This window comes from Anopheles merus, unplaced genomic scaffold (genome assembly GCF_017562075.2).
Source record: "Anopheles merus strain MAF unplaced genomic scaffold, AmerM5.1 LNR4000338, whole genome shotgun sequence".
Taxonomy (NCBI): Eukaryota; Metazoa; Arthropoda; class Insecta; order Diptera; family Culicidae; genus Anopheles; species Anopheles merus.
The window spans coordinates 32,501-50,015 of record NW_024427918.1 but is presented as its reverse complement, the minus strand read 5'-3'; positions in this window follow the sequence as shown (position 1 = coordinate 50,015).

Below are 17,515 nucleotides of genomic sequence, written 5' to 3'. Positions count from 1 at the left end.
GAACCTAGGGACAGCTCCCTAGCTTTTTGCAAAAAAGTGCACCGAACGGGCCGGAGAGCTCGAGTAGTCAAAAAAATTTTTTTCGCTAAAAACCCTCAAAACGTGTCAGAAACACACCCTAGATGATGAAAAGTGCAACCAGAAAGTCAACCGACAACATGCCCGGGGGTACCAATTTGCTCTACGCGTCCCTAGGTAGGGCACTTTTTCATACAAACATCAATGTGCACGGTGCACAAAGTGCGCGGAACAAAAATTGCTCGGTCAGACCTACGGCGGGCCATAACTCGAATACTAAACGTCGCAGACATGGGTAGTAGAACAATTTTAAGCTCGTCTAATCATTCTCTATCCGATTCTGGATAGTGGTTTTTTGACCACTTTTCATCATTTTGTGACACCCCGAACCTAGGGACAGCTCCCTAGCTTTTTGCAAAAAAGTGCATCGAACGGGCCGGAGAGCTCGAGTAGTCAAAAAATTTTTTTTCGCTCCTAAAAACCCTCAAAACGTGTCAGAAACACACCCTAGATGATGAAAAGTGCAACCAGAAAGTCAACCGACAACATGCCCGGGGGTACCAATTTGCTCTACGCGTCCCTAGGTAGGGTACTTTTTCATACAAACATCAATGTGCACGGTGCACAAAGTGCGCGGAACAAAAATTGCTCGGTCAGACCTACGGCGGGCCATAACTCGAATACTAAACGTCGCAGACATGGGTCGTAGAACAATTTTAAGCTCGTCTAATCATTCTCTATCCGATTCTGGATAGTGGTTTTTTGACCACTTTCATCATTTTGTGACACCCGAACCTAGGGACAGCTCCCTAGCTTTTTGCAAAAAAGTGCACCGAACGGGCCGGAGAGCTCGAGTAGTCAAAAAAATTTTTTTCGCTAAAAACCCTCAAAACGTGTCAGAAACACACCCTAGATGATGAAAAGTGCAACCAGAAAGTCAACCGACAACATGCCCGGGGGTACCAATTTGCTCTACGCGTCCCTAGGTAGGGTACTTTTTCATACAAACATCAATGTGCACGGTGCACAAAGTGCGCGGAACAAAAATTGCTCGGTCAGACCTACGGCGGGCCATAACTCGAATACTAAACGTCGCAGACATGGGTCGTAGAACAATTTTAAGCTCGTCTAATCATTCTCTATCCGATTCTGGATAGTGGTTTTTTGACCACTTTTCATCATTTTGTGACACCCCGAACCTAGGGACAGCTCCCTAGCTTTTTGCAAAAAAGTGCATCGAACGGGCCGGAGAGCTCGAGTAGTCAAAAAAATTTTTTTCGCTAAAAACCCTCAAAACGTGTCAGAAACACACCCTAGATGATGAAAAGTGCAACCAGAAAGTCAACCGACAACATGCCGGGGGTACCAATTTGCTCTACGCGTCCCTAGGTAGGGTACTTTTTCATACAAACATCAATGTGCACGGTGCACAAAGTGCGCGGAACAAAAATTGCTCGGTCAGACCTACGGCGGGCCATAACTCGAATACTAAACGTCGCAGACATGGGTCGTAGAACAATTTTAAGCTCGTCTAATCATTCTCTATCCGATTCTGGATAGTGGTTTTTTGACCACTTTTCATCATTTTGTGACACCCCGAACCTAGGGACAGCTCCCTAGCTTTTTGCAAAAAAGTGCACCGAACGGGCCGGAGAGCTCGAGTAGTCAAAAAAATTTTTTTCGCTAAAAACCCTCAAAACGTGTCAGAAACACACCCTAGATGATGAAAAGTGCAACCAGAAAGTCAACCGACAACATGCCCGGGGGTACCAATTTGCTCTACGCGTCCCTAGGTAGGGTACTTTTCATACAAACATCAATGTGCACGGTGCACAAAGTGCGCGGAACAAAAATTGCTCGGTCAGACCTACGGCGGGCCATAACTCGAATACTAAACGTCGCAGACATGGGTCGTAGAACAATTTTAAGCTCGTCTAATCATTCTCTATCCGATTCTGGATAGTGGTTTTTTGACCACTTTTCATCATTTTGTGACACCCCGAACCTAGGGACAGCTCCCTAGCTTTTTGCAAAAAAGTGCACCGAACGGGCCGGAGAGCTCGAGTAGTCAAAAAAATTTTTTTCGCTAAAAACCCTCAAAACGTGTCAGAAACACACCCTAGATGATGAAAAGTGCAACCAGAAAGTCAACCGACAACATGCCCGGGGGTACCAATTTGCTCTACGCGTCCCTAGGTAGGGTACTTTTTCATACAAACATCAATGTGCACGGTGCACAAAGTGCGCGGAACAAAAATTGCTCGGTCAGACCTACGGCGGGCCATAACTCGAATACTAAACGTCGCAGACATGGGTCGTAGAACAATTTTAAGCTCGTCTAATCATTCTCTATCCGATTCTGGATAGTGGTTTTTTGACCACTTTTCATCATTTTGTGACACCCCGAACCTAGGGACAGCTCCCTAGCTTTTTGCAAAAAAGTGCACCGAACGGGCCGGAGAGCTCGAGTAGTCAAAAAAATTTTTTTCGCTAAAAACCCTCAAAACGTGTCAGAAACACACCCTAGATGATGAAAAGTGCAACCAGAAAGTCAACCGACAACATGCCCGGGGGTACCAATTTGCTCTACGCGTCCCTAGGTAGGGTACTTTTCATACAAACATCAATGTGCACGGTGCACAAAGTGCGCGGAACAAAAATTGCTCGGTCAGACCTACGGCGGGCCATAACTCGAATACTAAACGTCGCAGACATGGGTCGTAGAACAATTTTAAGCTCGTCTAATCATTCTCTATCCGATTCTGGATAGTGGTTTTTTGACCACTTTTCATCATTTTGTGACACCCCGAACCTAGGGACAGCTCCCTAGCTTTTTGCAAAAAAGTGCACCGAACGGGCCGGAGAGCTCGAGTAGTCAAAAAAATTTTTTTCGCTAAAAACCCTCAAAACGTGTCAGAAACACACCCTAGATGATGAAAAGTGCAACCAGAAAGTCAACCGACAACATGCCCGGGGGTACCAATTTGCTCTACGCGTCCCTAGGTAGGGTACTTTTTCATACAAACATCAATGTGCACGGTGCACAAAGTGCGCGGAACAAAAATTGCTCGGTCAGACCTACGGCGGGCCATAACTCGAATACTAAACGTCGCAGACATGGGTCGTAGAACAATTTTAAGCTCGTCTAATCATTCTCTATCCGATTCTGGATAGTGGTTTTTTGACCACTTTTCATCATTTTGTGACACCCCGAACCTAGGGACAGCTCCCTAGCTTTTTGCAAAAAAGTGCACCGAACGGGCCGGAGAGCTCGAGTAGTCAAAAAAATTTTTTTCGCTAAAAACCCTCAAAACGTGTCAGAAACACACCCTAGATGATGAAAAGTGCAACCAGAAAGTCAACCGACAACATGCCCGGGGGTACCAATTTGCTCTACGCGTCCCTAGGTAGGGTACTTTTTCATACAAACATCAATGTGCACGGTGCACAAAGTGCGCGGAACAAAAATTGCTCGGTCAGACCTACGGCGGGCCATAACTCGAATACTAAACGTCGCAGACATGGGTCGTAGAACAATTTTAAGCTCGTCTAATCATTCTCTATCCGATTCTGGATAGTGGTTTTTTGACCACTTTTCATCATTTTGTGACACCCCGAACCTAGGGACAGCTCCCTAGCTTTTTGCAAAAAAGTGCACCGAACGGGCCGGAGAGCTCGAGTAGTCAAAAAAATTTTTTTCGCTAAAAACCCTCAAAACGTGTCAGAAACACACCCTAGATGATGAAAAGTGCAACCAGAAAGTCAACCGACAACATGCCCGGGGGTACCAATTTGCTCTACGCGTCCCTAGGTAGGGTACTTTTTCATACAAACATCAATGTGCACGGTGCACAAAGTGCGCGGAACAAAAATTGCTCGGTCAGACCTACGGCGGGCCATAACTCGAATACTAAACGTCGCAGACATGGGTCGTAGAACAATTTTAAGCTCGTCTAATCATTCTCTATCCGATTCTGGATAGTGGTTTTTTGACCACTTTTCATCATTTTGTGACACCCCGAACCTAGGGACAGCTCCCTAGCTTTTTGCAAAAAAGTGCACCGAACGGGCCGGAGAGCTCGAGTAGTCAAAAAAATTTTTTTCGCTAAAAACCCTCAAAACGTGTCAGAAACACACCCTAGATGATGAAAAGTGCAACCAGAAAGTCAACCGACAACATGCCCGGGGGTACCAATTTGCTCTACGCGTCCCTAGGTAGGGTACTTTTTCATACAAACATCAATGTGCACGGTGCACAAAGTGCGCGGAACAAAAATTGCTCGGTCAGACCTACGGCGGGCCATAACTCGAATACTAAACGTCGCAGACATGGGTCGTAGAACAATTTTAAGCTCGTCTAATCATTCTCTATCCGATTCTGGATAGTGGTTTTTTGACCACTTTTCATCATTTTGTGACACCCCGAACCTAGGGACAGCTCCCTAGCTTTTTGCAAAAAAGTGCACCGAACGGGCCGGAGAGCTCGAGTAGTCAAAAAAATTTTTTTCGCTAAAAACCCTCAAAACGTGTCAGAAACACACCCTAGATGATGAAAAGTGCAACCAGAAAGTCAACCGACAACATGCCCGGGGGTACCAATTTGCTCTACGCGTCCCTAGGTAGGGTACTTTTTCATACAAACATCAATGTGCACGGTGCACAAAGTGCGCGGAACAAAAATTGCTCGGTCAGACCTACGGCGGGCCATAACTCGAATACTAAACGTCGCAGACATGGGTCGTAGAACAATTTTAAGCTCGTCTAATCATTCTCTATCCGATTCTGGATAGTGGTTTTTTGACCACTTTTCATCATTTTGTGACACCCCGAACCTAGGGACAGCTCCCTAGCTTTTTGCAAAAAAGTGCACCGAACGGGCCGGAGAGCTCGAGTAGTCAAAAAAATTTTTTTCGCTAAAAACCCTCAAAACGTGTCAGAAACACACCCTAGATGATGAAAAGTGCAACCAGAAAGTCAACCGACAACATGCCCGGGGGTACCAATTTGCTCTACGCGTCCCTAGGTAGGGTACTTTTTCATACAAACATCAATGTGCACGGTGCACAAAGTGCGCGGAACAAAAATTGCTCGGTCAGACCTACGGCGGGCCATAACTCGAATACTAAACGTCGCAGACATGGGTCGTAGAACAATTTTAAGCTCGTCTAATCATTCTCTATCCGATTCTGGATAGTGGTTTTTTGACCACTTTTCATCATTTTGTGACACCCCGAACCTAGGGACAGCTCCCTAGCTTTTTGCAAAAAAGTGCACCGAACGGGCCGGAGAGCTCGAGTAGTCAAAAAAATTTTTTTCGCTAAAAACCCTCAAAACGTGTCAGAAACACACCCTAGATGATGAAAAGTGCAACCAGAAAGTCAACCGACAACATGCCCGGGGGTACCAATTTGCTCTACGCGTCCCTAGGTAGGGTACTTTTTCATACAAACATCAATGTGCACGGTGCACAAAGTGCGCGGAACAAAAATTGCTCGGTCAGACCTACGGCGGGCCATAACTCGAATACTAAACGTCGCAGACATGGGTCGTAGAACAATTTTAAGCTCGTCTAATCATTCTCTATCCGATTCTGGATAGTGGTTTTTTGACCACTTTTCATCATTTTGTGACACCCCGAACCTAGGGACAGCTCCCTAGCTTTTTGCAAAAAAGTGCACCGAACGGGCCGGAGAGCTCGAGTAGTCAAAAAAATTTTTTTCGCTAAAAACCCTCAAAACGTGTCAGAAACACACCCTAGATGATGAAAAGTGCAACCAGAAAGTCAACCGACAACATGCCCGGGGGTACCAATTTGCTCTACGCGTCCCTAGGTAGGGTACTTTTTCATACAAACATCAATGTGCACGGTGCACAAAGTGCGCGGAACAAAAATTGCTCGGTCAGACCTACGGCGGGCCATAACTCGAATACTAAACGTCGCAGACATGGGTCGTAGAACAATTTTAAGCTCGTCTAATCATTCTCTATCCGATTCTGGATAGTGGTTTTTTGACCACTTTTCATCATTTTGTGACACCCCGAACCTAGGGACAGCTCCCTAGCTTTTTGCAAAAAAGTGCACCGAACGGGCCGGAGAGCTCGAGTAGTCAAAAAAATTTTTTTCGCTAAAAACCCTCAAAACGTGTCAGAAACACACCCTAGATGATGAAAAGTGCAACCAGAAAGTCAACCGACAACATGCCCGGGGGTACCAATTTGCTCTACGCGTCCCTAGGTAGGGTACTTTTTCATACAAACATCAATGTGCACGGTGCACAAAGTGCGCGGAACAAAAATTGCTCGGTCAGACCTACGGCGGGCCATAACTCGAATACTAAACGTCGCAGACATGGGTCGTAGAACAATTTTAAGCTCGTCTAATCATTCTCTATCCGATTCTGGATAGTGGTTTTTTGACCACTTTTCATCATTTTGTGACACCCCGAACCTAGGGACAGCTCCCTAGCTTTTTGCAAAAAAGTGCACCGAACGGGCCGGAGAGCTCGAGTAGTCAAAAAAATTTTTTTCGCTAAAAACCCTCAAAACGTGTCAGAAACACACCCTAGATGATGAAAAGTGCAACCAGAAAGTCAACCGACAACATGCCCGGGGGTACCAATTTGCTCTACGCGTCCCTAGGTAGGGTACTTTTTCATACAAACATCAATGTGCACGGTGCACAAAGTGCGCGGAACAAAAATTGCTCGGTCAGACCTACGGCGGGCCATAACTCGAATACTAAACGTCGCAGACATGGGTCGTAGAACAATTTTAAGCTCGTCTAATCATTCTCTATCCGATTCTGGATAGTGGTTTTTTGACCACTTTTCATCATTTTGTGACACCCCGAACCTAGGGACAGCTCCCTAGCTTTTTGCAAAAAAGTGCACCGAACGGGCCGGAGAGCTCGAGTAGTCAAAAAATTTTTTTCGCTAAAAACCCTCAAAACGTGTCAGAAACACACCCTAGATGATGAAAAGTGCAACCAGAAAGTCAACCGACAACATGCCCGGGGGTACCAATTTGCTCTACGCGTCCCTAGGTAGGGTACTTTTTCATACAAACATCAATGTGCACGGTGCACAAAGTGCGCGGAACAAAAATTGCTCGGTCAGACCTACGGCGGGCCATAACTCGAATACTAAACGTCGCAGACATGGGTCGTAGAACAATTTTAAGCTCGTCTAATCATTCTCTATCCGATTCTGGATAGTGGTTTTTTGACCACTTTTCATCATTTTGTGACACCCCGAACCTAGGGACAGCTCCCTAGCTTTTTGCAAAAAAGTGCACCGAACGGGCCGGAGAGCTCGAGTAGTCAAAAAAATTTTTTTCGCTAAAAACCCTCAAAACGTGTCAGAAACACACCCTAGATGATGAAAAGTGCAACCAGAAAGTCAACCGACAACATGCCCGGGGGTACCAATTTGCTCTACGCGTCCCTAGGTAGGGTACTTTTTCATACAAACATCAATGTGCACGGTGCACAAAGTGCGCGGAACAAAAATTGCTCGGTCAGACCTACGGCGGGCCATAACTCGAATACTAAACGTCGCAGACATGGGTCGTAGAACAATTTTAAGCTCGTCTAATCATTCTCTATCCGATTCTGGATAGTGGTTTTTTGACCACTTTTCATCATTTTGTGACACCCCGAACCTAGGGACAGCTCCCTAGCTTTTTGCAAAAAAGTGCACCGAACGGGCCGGAGAGCTCGAGTAGTCAAAAAAATTTTTTTCGCTAAAAACCCTCAAAACGTGTCAGAAACACACCCTAGATGATGAAAAGTGCAACCAGAAAGTCAACCGACAACATGCCCGGGGGTACCAATTTGCTCTACGCGTCCCTAGGTAGGGTACTTTTTCATACAAACATCAATGTGCACGGTGCACAAAGTGCGCGGAACAAAAATTGCTCGGTCAGACCTACGGCGGGCCATAACTCGAATACTAAACGTCGCAGACATGGGTCGTAGAACAATTTTAAGCTCGTCTAATCATTCTCTATCCGATTCTGGATAGTGGTTTTTTGACCACTTTTCATCATTTTGTGACACCCCGAACCTAGGGACAGCTCCCTAGCTTTTTGCAAAAAAGTGCACCGAACGGGCCGGAGAGCTCGAGTAGTCAAAAAAATTTTTTTCGCTAAAAACCCTCAAAACGTGTCAGAAACACACCCTAGATGATGAAAAGTGCAACCAGAAAGTCAACCGACAACATGCCCGGGGGTACCAATTTGCTCTACGCGTCCCTAGGTAGGGTACTTTTTCATACAAACATCAATGTGCACGGTGCACAAAGTGCGCGGAACAAAAATTGCTCGGTCAGACCTACGGCGGGCCATAACTCGAATACTAAACGTCGCAGACATGGGTCGTAGAACAATTTTAAGCTCGTCTAATCATTCTCTATCCGATTCTGGATAGTGGTTTTTTGACCACTTTTCATCATTTTGTGACACCCCGAACCTAGGGACAGCTCCCTAGCTTTTTGCAAAAAAGTGCACCGAACGGGCCGGAGAGCTCGAGTAGTCAAAAAAATTTTTTTCGCTAAAAACCCTCAAAACGTGTCAGAAACACACCCTAGATGATGAAAAGTGCAACCAGAAAGTCAACCGACAACATGCCCGGGGGTACCAATTTGCTCTACGCGTCCCTAGGTAGGGTACTTTTTCATACAAACATCAATGTGCACGGTGCACAAAGTGCGCGGAACAAAAATTGCTCGGTCAGACCTACGGCGGGCCATAACTCGAATACTAAACGTCGCAGACATGGGTCGTAGAACAATTTTAAGCTCGTCTAATCATTCTCTATCCGATTCTGGATAGTGGTTTTTTGACCACTTTTCATCATTTTGTGACACCCCGAACCTAGGGACAGCTCCCTAGCTTTTTGCAAAAAAGTGCACCGAACGGGCCGGAGAGCTCGAGTAGTCAAAAAAATTTTTTTCGCTAAAAACCCTCAAAACGTGTCAGAAACACACCCTAGATGATGAAAAGTGCAACCAGAAAGTCAACCGACAACATGCCCGGGGGTACCAATTTGCTCTACGCGTCCCTAGGTAGGGTACTTTTTCATACAAACATCAATGTGCACGGTGCACAAAGTGCGCGGAACAAAAATTGCTCGGTCAGACCTACGGCGGGCCATAACTCGAATACTAAACGTCGCAGACATGGGTCGTAGAACAATTTTAAGCTCGTCTAATCATTCTCTATCCGATTCTGGATAGTGGTTTTTTGACCACTTTTCATCATTTTGTGACACCCCGAACCTAGGGACAGCTCCCTAGCTTTTTGCAAAAAAGTGCACCGAACGGGCCGGAGAGCTCGAGTAGTCAAAAAAATTTTTTTCGCTAAAAACCCTCAAAACGTGTCAGAAACACACCCTAGATGATGAAAAGTGCAACCAGAAAGTCAACCGACAACATGCCCGGGGGTACCAATTTGCTCTACGCGTCCCTAGGTAGGGTACTTTTTCATACAAACATCAATGTGCACGGTGCACAAAGTGCGCGGAACAAAAATTGCTCGGTCAGACCTACGGCGGGCCATAACTCGAATACTAAACGTCGCAGACATGGGTCGTAGAACAATTTTAAGCTCGTCTAATCATTCTCTATCCGATTCTGGATAGTGGTTTTTTGACCACTTTTCATCATTTTGTGACACCCCGAACCTAGGGACAGCTCCCTAGCTTTTTGCAAAAAAGTGCACCGAACGGGCCGGAGAGCTCGAGTAGTCAAAAAAATTTTTTTCGCTAAAAACCCTCAAAACGTGTCAGAAACACACCCTAGATGATGAAAAGTGCAACCAGAAAGTCAACCGACAACATGCCCGGGGTACCAATTTGCTCTACGCGTCCCTAGGTAGGGTACTTTTTCATACAAACATCAATGTGCACGGTGCACAAAGTGCGCGGAACAAAAATTGCTCGGTCAGACCTACGGCGGGCCATAACTCGAATACTAAACGTCGCAGACATGGGTCGTAGAACAATTTTAAGCTCGTCTAATCATTCTCTATCCGATTCTGGATAGTGGTTTTTTGACCACTTTTCATCATTTTGTGACACCCCGAACCTAGGGACAGCTCCCTAGCTTTTTGCAAAAAAGTGCACCGAACGGGCCGGAGAGCTCGAGTAGTCAAAAAAATTTTTTTCGCTAAAAACCCTCAAAACGTGTCAGAAACACACCCTAGATGATGAAAAGTGCAACCAGAAAGTCAACCGACAACATGCCCGGGGGTACCAATTTGCTCTACGCGTCCCTAGGTAGGGTACTTTTTCATACAAACATCAATGTGCACGGTGCACAAAGTGCGCGGAACAAAAATTGCTCGGTCAGACCTACGGCGGGCCATAACTCGAATACTAAACGTCGCAGACATGGGTCGTAGAACAATTTTAAGCTCGTCTAATCATTCTCTATCCGATTCTGGATAGTGGTTTTTTGACCACTTTTCATCATTTTGTGACACCCCGAACCTAGGGACAGCTCCCTAGCTTTTTGCAAAAAAGTGCACCGAACGGGCCGGAGAGCTCGAGTAGTCAAAAAAATTTTTTTCGCTAAAAACCCTCAAAACGTGTCAGAAACACACCCTAGATGATGAAAAGTGCAACCAGAAAGTCAACCGACAACATGCCCGGGGGTACCAATTTGCTCTACGCGTCCCTAGGTAGGGTACTTTTTCATACAAACATCAATGTGCACGGTGCACAAAGTGCGCGGAACAAAAATTGCTCGGTCAGACCTACGGCGGGCCATAACTCGAATACTAAACGTCGCAGACATGGGTCGTAGAACAATTTTAAGCTCGTCTAATCATTCTCTATCCGATTCTGGATAGTGGTTTTTTGACCACTTTTCATCATTTTGTGACACCCCGAACCTAGGGACAGCTCCCTAGCTTTTTGCAAAAAAGTGCACCGAACGGGCCGGAGAGCTCGAGTAGTCAAAAAAATTTTTTTCGCTAAAAACCCTCAAAACGTGTCAGAAACACACCCTAGATGATGAAAAGTGCAACCAGAAAGTCAACCGACAACATGCCCGGGGGTACCAATTTGCTCTACGCGTCCCTAGGTAGGGTACTTTTTCATACAAACATCAATGTGCACGGTGCACAAAGTGCGCGGAACAAAAATTGCTCGGTCAGACCTACGGCGGGCCATAACTCGAATACTAAACGTCGCAGACATGGGTCGTAGAACAATTTTAAGCTCGTCTAATCATTCTCTATCCGATTCTGGATAGTGGTTTTTTGACCACTTTTCATCATTTTGTGACACCCCGAACCTAGGGACAGCTCCCTAGCTTTTTGCAAAAAAGTGCACCGAACGGGCCGGAGAGCTCGAGTAGTCAAAAAAATTTTTTTCGCTAAAAACCCTCAAAACGTGTCAGAAACACACCCTAGATGATGAAAAGTGCAACCAGAAAGTCAACCGACAACATGCCCGGGGGTACCAATTTGCTCTACGCGTCCCTAGGTAGGGTACTTTTTCATACAAACATCAATGTGCACGGTGCACAAAGTGCGCGGAACAAAAATTGCTCGGTCAGACCTACGGCGGGCCATAACTCGAATACTAAACGTCGCAGACATGGGTCGTAGAACAATTTTAAGCTCGTCTAATCATTCTCTATCCGATTCTGGATAGTGGTTTTTTGACCACTTTTCATCATTTTGTGACACCCCGAACCTAGGGACAGCTCCCTAGCTTTTTGCAAAAAAGTGCACCGAACGGGCCGGAGAGCTCGAGTAGTCAAAAAAATTTTTTTCGCTAAAAACCCTCAAAACGTGTCAGAAACACACCCTAGATGATGAAAAGTGCAACCAGAAAGTCAACCGACAACATGCCCGGGGGTACCAATTTGCTCTACGCGTCCCTAGGTAGGGTACTTTTTCATACAAACATCAATGTGCACGGTGCACAAAGTGCGCGGAACAAAAATTGCTCGGTCAGACCTACGGCGGGCCATAACTCGAATACTAAACGTCGCAGACATGGGTCGTAGAACAATTTTAAGCTCGTCTAATCATTCTCTATCCGATTCTGGATAGTGGTTTTTTGACCACTTTTCATCATTTTGTGACACCCCGAACCTAGGGACAGCTCCCTAGCTTTTTGCAAAAAAGTGCACCGAACGGGCCGGAGAGCTCGAGTAGTCAAAAAAATTTTTTTCGCTAAAAACCCTCAAAACGTGTCAGAAACACACCCTAGATGATGAAAAGTGCAACCAGAAAGTCAACCGACAACATGCCCGGGGGTACCAATTTGCTCTACGCGTCCCTAGGTAGGGTACTTTTTCATACAAACATCAATGTGCACGGTGCACAAAGTGCGCGGAACAAAAATTGCTCGGTCAGACCTACGGCGGGCCATAACTCGAATACTAAACGTCGCAGACATGGGTCGTAGAACAATTTTAAGCTCGTCTAATCATTCTCTATCCGATTCTGGATAGTGGTTTTTTGACCACTTTTCATCATTTTGTGACACCCCGAACCTAGGGACAGCTCCCTAGCTTTTTGCAAAAAAGTGCACCGAACGGGCCGGAGAGCTCGAGTAGTCAAAAAAATTTTTTTCGCTAAAAACCCTCAAAACGTGTCAGAAACACACCCTAGATGATGAAAAGTGCAACCAGAAAGTCAACCGACAACATGCCCGGGGGTACCAATTTGCTCTACGCGTCCCTAGGTAGGGTACTTTTTCATACAAACATCAATGTGCACGGTGCACAAAGTGCGCGGAACAAAAATTGCTCGGTCAGACCTACGGCGGGCCATAACTCGAATACTAAACGTCGCAGACATGGGTCGTAGAACAATTTTAAGCTCGTCTAATCATTCTCTATCCGATTCTGGATAGTGGTTTTTTGACCACTTTTCATCATTTTGTGACACCCCGAACCTAGGGACAGCTCCCTAGCTTTTTGCAAAAAAGTGCACCGAACGGGCCGGAGAGCTCGAGTAGTCAAAAAAATTTTTTTCGCTAAAAACCCTCAAAACGTGTCAGAAACACACCCTAGATGATGAAAAGTGCAACCAGAAAGTCAACCGACAACATGCCCGGGGGTACCAATTTGCTCTACGCGTCCCTAGGTAGGGTACTTTTTCATACAAACATCAATGTGCACGGTGCACAAAGTGCGCGGAACAAAAATTGCTCGGTCAGACCTACGGCGGGCCATAACTCGAATACTAAACGTCGCAGACATGGGTCGTAGAACAATTTTAAGCTCGTCTAATCATTCTCTATCCGATTCTGGATAGTGGTTTTTTGACCACTTTTCATCATTTTGTGACACCCCGAACCTAGGGACAGCTCCCTAGCTTTTTGCAAAAAAGTGCACCGAACGGGCCGGAGAGCTCGAGTAGTCAAAAAAATTTTTTTCGCTAAAAACCCTCAAAACGTGTCAGAAACACACCCTAGATGATGAAAAGTGCAACCAGAAAGTCAACCGACAACATGCCCGGGGGTACCAATTTGCTCTACGCGTCCCTAGGTAGGGTACTTTTTCATACAAACATCAAAGTGCGCTTAGCAAAAGTTCTCCGTCAGACCTACGGCGGGCCATAACTCGAAAACTAAACGTCGCAGACATGGGTCGTAGAACAATTTTAAGTTCGTCTAATGATTCTACATCCGATTCTGGATAGTGGTTTTTTGACCACTTTTCAAAATTTTGTGACACCCCAAACCTAGGGGCAGCTCCCTAGCTTTTGTCAAAAAATGGTCACCGAACGGGCCGGAGAGCTCGAGTAGTCAAAAAATTTTTTTTCGCCAAAATCACTGAAAACGTGTAGAAAACGCATTTTAGATGATGAAAAGTGAAACCAGAACGTCAAACAACAACTTTTTTGGGGGTACCCTTTTTACTCTACGGGCCCCTAGGTAAGGCGCGCCATTAGCGCTTTCCTCTCGAGTTCCCAACTTTTGCCCTCCTGGGAACATGATCATTTGTTCATTGCCTACTATAGGGAGGGTACCTTGCTCCGAGGTCAAAAATGAAAATTTCACCAAATCGTAGTTTTTACCTCTATTTTGTCGTAGGAGCATGGTTTGAGGTGTCGGTGGGTCATTTCGGCCCCCATTTGGGTCATACGTCCCCTCCCCGATTTAGTTCGTCGTATGACCATAGTCCGAACTTATGAAGCAAAAGTGGTGTCTGGTGGTGTCTGCCGATGATCTTAACCTATGATTTCGAGTTGATATGCGTATATTAGAGTAAAATTAGGCCTTGTAGTACACGGCTTATGCCCCGGACTAGGTGTCCCGGGGACAAAATCTCGAAAATTACAGACACCCCAGCATCGCTTAAGGTGGTCAGTAGCAAATATATTTTTGGGTCTTCGGACCCATGAAGAGACAGTAGCTGGCTAGTTTGCTGTACTCTTACGCTGAGAACTGGCAGCGTAGAGGGTCTACGGACCCTGAAAGGACCTACCCAACCTTTCAAAAAGCTCCCTGGAGCGGTACATCACGGGTCTACGGACCCTAAGACTTCGTCGTGATGGTTTCAAGCATAAAAGTCGTAACAGTTTAAGAGGTTTTCGTAAGCGTATATTAAATGCATGCTTGAAACTAAGCTTCGTTGTCTTTAAACACTGCAAGACCAATCGAACTTTTTAGGGAAACTCGAAGGATTCACGCTAAGCTCGATGAGCTATTAAGGGTAGTGGTGCATGGTTTGTCGGCGTTCCTTGGATCTAATCCATTGAACAAATGTGTCTGGGGTCATGGTGCAGGTAAAATAGCGTGATGAAACCGGGTTTCCCTTACCAAATGTGGCATAACTTTCCCTGAGAGCGAAGCTCAGACCCACGTAGGGGAGAGCAAAGTGGAACTTAAATGTTCTATGCAGCAAATGTTCGCCATGCGGATAAACAAGTTGGAATAGCTCAATGTAGTGTAATGCAAACACGAATCGCAATTAACGATAAGGGGACCCAGAAGCAATTCTGCGGAACCCTCGGGGGAGGTGTGAGTTGATATAATTAGAGGTGATAGTCCAAGTTGTTCGAGCTCCGGCTCGGCAGCCGATACGAGGTTCCTGTTGAGCTTGTACATCGCGCAGAGGCGCCGTTCGGTTCTAGCAATGATTCCCGCCACCATGTTTCATGCGTGCAGAGGTCCGTTAGAGCTCGAGCAATGTGTCCCGCCGTGATTACGAAAAAGTTTAACAGTTGACTAAGTTGGGGGTGTGTTCAAGTAATCGCGCAGAGATGCCGATCGGTTTCTAGCAATGTTTCCCGTCACAAGGTGGTATTGGCACCTGTGCAGAGTGACCGTTAGCAATGTCTCCCGTATCACGGTGGTGTTCTACCACTAGTGCAGAGTGACCGCTAGCAATGTCTCCCGTCACAAGGTGGTAGCCCAGTAGTGCAGAGAAGCCGCTAGCAAGTCTCCCGTCACAGAGTAAGCAGGTCCGCGAAGTGCAGAGTAGCCGTTAGCAATGTCTCCCGTATCACGGTGGTATCATTCCACTAGTGCAGAGTGACCGCTAGCAATGCTTCCCGACACACGGCGGTAGCTTACGCAGTGCAGAGAGACTCAGGAGCAAAGTCTTCCGACACACGGTGGTAACTCGACGAGGTGCAGAGTAACCGTTAGCAATGTCTCCCGTATCACGGTGGAGTTCTTCCACTAGTGCAGAGTGACCGCTAGCAATGTTTCCCGACACATCGAAGGAGTAGATCCACGAAGTGCAGAAAGATCGCTGAACCAATCAATGCATCCCGTCGTGGAGAGCTTACACGCCCGTAGGACAAAACAGTGGGGTGTATCCAAGTGAAACATTAGTATACATGAGAGTGCAGAGTACCGATTGGACTATAGTGGTCAAAACGCAGCCGGGTAATTCAACTCTGTAGCCGTACAAAGGTATCCGCCTGTTAGAAGGACACCGTACGGTTTACAGTTTTAACAAAAATGCAGCCGCGGTAATTTCAACCCAACCCACTATAGCCATTCAATGTATCCGTCATAATCATGTATACCGATCGGAGTAGCCAAAGACAATGTTCGTCTAGTGTTGTTGGGGTGTATGCGCGCAGAGATGCCGTTCGGTTTAAAGCAATGTTTCCCGTCACGAGGTGGTATTGGCACCTGTGCAGAGTGACCGTTAGCAATGTCTCCCGTATCACGGTGGAGTTCTTCCACTAGTGCAGAGTGACCGCTAGCAATGTCTCCCGTCACAAGGTGGTAGCCCAGCAGTGCAGAGAAGCCGCTTTCAGCAATGTTTCCCGTCACGAGGTGGTATTGGCACCTGTGCAGAGTGACCGTTAGCAATGTCTCCCGTATCACGGTGGAGTTCTTCCACTAGTGCAGAGTGACCGCTAGCAATGTCTCCCGTCACAAGGTGGTAGCCCAGCAGTGCAGAGAAGCCGCTGTAGCAAAGTCTCCCGTATCACGGTGGAGTTCTTCCACTAGTGCAGAGAGATCGCTGAACCGTGCAATGTGTCCCGTCGTGCGCACCCGTTCGACCAGATGTAACAAGTTGGGGTGCAAGTTGCAAGTTCACGCGCAGAGATGCCGTTCGGTTTAAAGCAATGTTTCCCGTCACGAGGTGGTATTGGCACCTGTGCAGAGTGACCGTTAGCAATGTCTCCCGTATCACGGTGGAGTTCTTCCACTAGTGCAGAGTGACCGCTAGCAATGTCTCCCGTCACATTGGTGGTAGCCCAGCAGTGCAGAGAAGCCGCTTTCAGCAATGTTTCCCGTCACGAGGTGGTATTGGCACCTGTGCAGAGTGACCGTTAGCAATGTCTCCCGTATCACGGTGGAGTTCTTCCACTAGTGCAGAGTGACCGCTAGCAATGTCTCCCGTCACATTGGTGGTAGCCCAGCAGTGCAGAGAAGCCGCTGTAGCAAAGTCTCCCGTATCACGGTGGTATCATTCCACTAGTGCAGAGAGATCGCTGAACCGTTCAATGTGTCCCGTCGTGGTGTGCTTGTAGCGAGCACGTAGGATACACCTTGCTTTGTTGGTTTGGGATAGGAGTGGTCGCGCAACTGCCTCCACGCCGCAGAGTGCCAGTTCGGATTGAAGGTCAACTTTAGCCGTTCAATGCATCAGTCGGTGGGTGTTCAGATGGCATCACAACTTCCCCTAGGTGCTCAAGTTGGTTGGGTTGCTAAACATATACACATGCGCAGAGTATCGTACGAACTAGCAAAGTCTCCCGTCACGGTGGTAAAGTAATGAGTACCATGCAGTGCAGAGAGATCGTTAGTGCGTGCAATGTACCAGTCGAAGTGTTGTGTTCGCGCATGCGCAGAGTATCGTACGAACTAGCAAAGTCTCCCGTCACGGTGGTTGAGAGTCCCATGCAGTGCAGAGAGATCGTTAGTGCGTGCAATGTACCAGTCGATGTGCAACGTACGGGCATGCGCAGAGTATCGTACAAGCTAGCAAAGTCTCCCGTCACGGTGGTTGTGAGTGACATGCAGTGCAGAGAGATCGTTAGTGAGTGCAATGTACCAGTCGATGTCGTA